We start from the raw sequence: 4,916 nt of genomic DNA, 5'->3' as shown, positions 1-4,916 counted from the left end.
TTGGTGAGAACCCATCGAGAATCGATCGCAGGACTAAATATCGCGATATATCGCAATATCGATATTTTGGCACACCCCTACTCAAGACTAGTGTTTAAAATAGTTAAAACTCCTGGTCCCAAAACTGAAAAGATTTTTTTTTAAAACCAAGCTGGCAGAACGTCATGAGAGGACCCAGCTGGTTTAAGTCTTGATACCACTCTTTCAGGTTCAATCAGGGACACCTGATTCCAGCTTAGCAACTGGTGTCGATGGAGTTGGTGGAGAGTAAGAGGAGCATTGCGTAAGAGAGGACCTGATGCCAGCAACCTTGTCCATAAAAAGTACACAAAACTTTTCACAATTTTCCACAGAGCCCTCCATAGAATTTCCACTCCCACCTGAGTCCAATAAAGAGCCCAAAGTGTTAAAAAGGATCCGTTGATCACCCGAGGCAGAGGAGATAATATTGGAGTAGAATTGTCTCCTAGCTTTCATGACAGCTTCATTGTACATGTACAGTTTATCCCTCAGAAGATCCTGGGAAATTTGGAGTCTGTCCTTCTTAAATTTTCTCTCAGCTTTTCTGCAGTCCTGTCTCAAAGCTCTGATTTCTTCTGAGATCCAGCGCTCAGATGTGTGCCTTGGTTTCTGATGGTGAGGGGGGCAATCTCATCCAAGATTTTAGAGCACAGCAGATCAAACTGAGAGGAAGGAATCTGTGGTGATCGGGGCTGAGTATAAAGTAGGCCACTCCAGCGAAAATAAAGCAGAAAATTCAGCAGCTTTTCCTTCATCCAAGCCCCGCACCCATCTGACAGGAGCAGGTTTAGGGACAGTCATCAATGGCAGAACAAAGTTAAATAATACTGCTGAATGATCAGAGAACGCAGTCTCCACAGTCTCAACAGAGGTGAGAGGAAACCCAAAAGAAAGAGCCAAGTCCAACGTATGTCCATGAGCGTGTGTTGGGTCAGAAACCCACTGCACAAGATTAAAAGAATCTAAAACATTAAAAAAGTCCTTGACAAGTGGTTTGTCAGGACAGCACACATGAATATTAAAATCACCCAAAATCAACACGTGCTCATATTTAGGCATAAAAGTGTAGCGCAGCGCGTCATTGCAGCGCAGAGGTGCTGTCACTTTAACCCAGTGTTTCCCAATCTCAATTCTCTTACACCCCCATGAACAATAATATTATTATTCTAAACTATCCAGTGTTAAATCAGGGCCGTTTGGATGAACACAGAGCTGATACCATAGTGATGGTAAATGTTTTAGATATGTGAAAATGTTTAATTTCCCGCGGCACACCAGACCATCTCTCACGGCACACTAGTGCGCCGCGGCACACTGGTTGAAAAACACTGAGCTAAACCTTTAATGAATCATACAGCTTTTCTCCTTCATTTGTTTCTGGCATAAGGAAAAAGACTTTAATCAGATGAGGTTGGCAATCGGGATCAACAGGAAAAACAAAATATAAGCCTACAATTCATTTGTATTTCTATTTCTATTTTTAAAAGCAAAACATTAAAGATGCACCAAAGAGAAAAGTGAACATTTTTGGCCGACATCAAATAGTGACCAACTCTCAATGACAATGTTGAGTTTTTCTTTTTTTTTTTAAAAAAAACATTGTAGTAATAGACTAGAATCAATTGGACAATTTTTTTTTTCAAATAAAACAAATATTTATTTTATATTTTATCATTCAAGCCGTTCCAATAAGTGTTTCAGTGCATTTCATAAGGCTAGGTCTTGAAACAACACATTGATTCTAGCAGATTGTTATTAGCATTAAGTGTGTACATGTAACACACATGTCTCAAAGTCAAGGCCCGGGGGCCGGATCCGGCCCTCGGGGTAATTCTATTCGGTCCTTCAGATCATTTTAGTGTTATTAATGGCCCGATGTTATCTTGTGCTCATTTCTAGTTTGTGTAATTGTGACCAAAAATATTTTTTGGAGAGTTAAATATTGAATGTTATTTATAAGTTGATTAATTGGTGTATACTTATACTTGTGTAGCGTTTTTCTACCTTCCTTCAAAGGCCCAAAGCGCTTTACAGTCACAGACCCATTCACACACACATTCACACACTGGTAGTGACTCTGCTGCCAAACACAGACGCCAACCTTCCACCAGAGGCAGTGTTGGGTTCAGTGTCTTGCCCAAAGACACTCAGAGATATTGGCGGGAATCAAACCTGAAATCCTCCAATCAGGAGTCCACCGCCCTACCTCTGCACCACGGTTGCCTCAATTCCAATTCTGAAATAATATTCCTTCCTTTTTATTATTCATTAGGGATCCTACAATATTTAATATAAAACCAAACCGTTCGATACACGTTCCACGGTTTGGTACAGCATTTGTCACGATACACATTTTATTTATCCAGTACCACAGTGAGCTGCCTTTATCATGTCTGTGTATTCATGTCTTCATTGCTGAGTCTGTCTGCTCCAGGTCTGCTCCTACCCTCCCCCGCCCTGCCAGAAACTACTTCTCCTGGGAGGCGGAGCCCAAATGCTAAAAACAGTAGCGTTTTAGCTAACCGCCCAAACAACCACGACAGTCATAGCACGTTGTGGCCGCCTTGTCCTCCGTTCTGGTGGCCTCTTTCAGTACGGAGTCTATAAAAACGCAGGCAGAGCAGAATTTGTACTTTTGCGCGTTTTCAAGGACTTTTCATGTTGTGACTGCTCAGGTGAGTGAGCAGCTCCCGGCTTGTTTTTGAAGATGCACCACCAACACTGAAACCTGCAGTGTGTCACAGGAAGTACAATGTCTGCAAGATTTGCCTCATCTCTATATCGTCCAATGTAGGAATAAACGTCCAACAAGAAGGCCCACCTCTGACGTCATCACCCAGACCTGTCACCGTCTAAAAGTCAACGACTAAGCAGGTAACACAATCAAAACATCCCAGATATATTTCAAAGGACTTGCAGTATTACCTCAGATAAACACAAGAAAATATCTGATGTCATCAGTGTTTATTGCTAAATCTCTGCAGTCTCTTTTCAGTGGTTGATAATGAGGGATTTTGTCATTTAATGAAAACAAATGACCCACAATATCTGTACCAGCACAAGAACACAAGGAGACTGAAGACGACTTGGTAAAAACACAACTTTCCACATACAGCTGGACTTCCCGGGTAACAAAGAGCTAAATCTCTGTAAATGTTCATTACATGACAGCCCTCACCTCACACTGGTAAATAGAGAGCAGTAGTGCAGAATGTCAAGACTTAAGAGCACAGCTTAGATTGTTGGAGTTTATTATATTCATGTTTACAAGTACTGAGGACTGAGGCGCTTTTACATTTGATTAAATTGTGTACAGTTGTAATGTTTGCCAATTTACAAGAGTTCTAGTTGTGATTCTGCAATAAGCGCCAAAAGCTGTACACTTGAAAAATTATTGTTTTTTGTAATATTGTTTATTTTGCATTGTTTTGCAAAATAAATCATAATCTGTTGAAAAGTAGGATTTAATTTGTGGGGTTTTTTTGTTCCACACGTATTGATATTGATGATTGGGCGGCCGTGGTGCAGTGGTAGGGCGGTCGACTCCTGATCAGAAGTGAGCGGGTTCGACTCCGCCTTGCCCGCCCATGTGTCGAAGTGTCCTTGGGCAAGACACTGAACCCCGAATTGCCTCTGGTGGGAGGTTGGCGCCAGTGTTCGGCAGCGGAGCCACCACCAGTGTGTGAATGTGTGTGTGAATGGGTGAATGGGTCTGTGACTGTGAAGCGCTTTGGGCCCTTGAAGGAAGGTAGAAAAACGCTATACAAGTATACGCCATTTTGATCTATGACCCTCGTATCGAGGTACGTACTGAACCGTGAGCAAACTGTGTCGTTGCATCCCTATTATTCATATTTATGTTAAAAAGTTACAGTTTAATGTTTTTAAATTGGTATTCTGCTAGCTTTTTGGACTATTTGGGCATTTACTGAGATTTTTAAGGCTATTTTAGCTAATATTTCAGCTACATGCTAGCTGTTTTGGCAAATTTAGGCTTTTCGTTTTAAAAAGGGTCCTAACATGAAAATTCTACTTTCTGAGGTTTAAATGCATTTTACTGTTCAATCCTCACTATAAAGAACACCAAAACGGTATTTTGATCCGTTCATGTATTTAAGAGTAATCCTCTACAAACCTGCACTGTCTGCAGCAGCCCCTCCCATACCCACAAAAACGAAAAGGTGAAACGTGCTGACGTATGATTGTTTCAAACAGCTCCGGCCAGGAAGAGTCTGTGCTGTAAGCTCCGCCCCCCGGCTAACACTACACTCAATTTATCCCTTTATCAGCGAAGAAAAACGTTCACTTTTGATGCAGAATACCGTATATCTTAAAGTTGTTTCCTGTCTTCAATAAATTCCAGCTCAAATAGGTGTTTGTTACTTTTTTCCGTGGCGCTACCGTAAGGACGACCGCCACCCCCGGTCCCGTAAGGAGTTTGAAGTACGAAGGAGTTTAGAGATGGCCAGACTTACTAAAGGCAGGTATATCATATGTGCATCCATCTTTGAAGACGTTTGGATTATACAGCCCATTAATGACAGCTGCACACGATCCATTTAAACCAGTCAAACTGCTGCAGGAGAGCTAGCTCTCTGTTAGCGCTAATGTTAGCTTAGCTTAGCTAGACGAAGCTCTCTCTTCAGATGTTCATGCATCTCTGTAGTTCTGCCATGAAACACAAGTTCTGCATATTTTGCAATAGAAATGTTTTTCTTTTATTTTTTTATGTTTCCCACACTTCCAAGCTCTGTTGTTATGGGAACCTTCCCAGAACTTCCTGTGACATCACTACTGACCCGGATTAGCACCACTGCGCTTGTTTGTCAAAGAGAATGGCAGACCCGGCGTGAGCAACGTAGTTTGGAGATCAAAACAAAAGCAAAGAACGAAGC

Source organism: Oryzias melastigma, unplaced genomic scaffold (genome assembly GCF_002922805.2).
Source record: "Oryzias melastigma strain HK-1 unplaced genomic scaffold, ASM292280v2 sc00435, whole genome shotgun sequence".
Lineage (NCBI taxonomy): Eukaryota > Metazoa > Chordata > Actinopteri > Beloniformes > Adrianichthyidae > Oryzias > Oryzias melastigma.
This window is presented reverse-complemented; position numbering follows the sequence as displayed.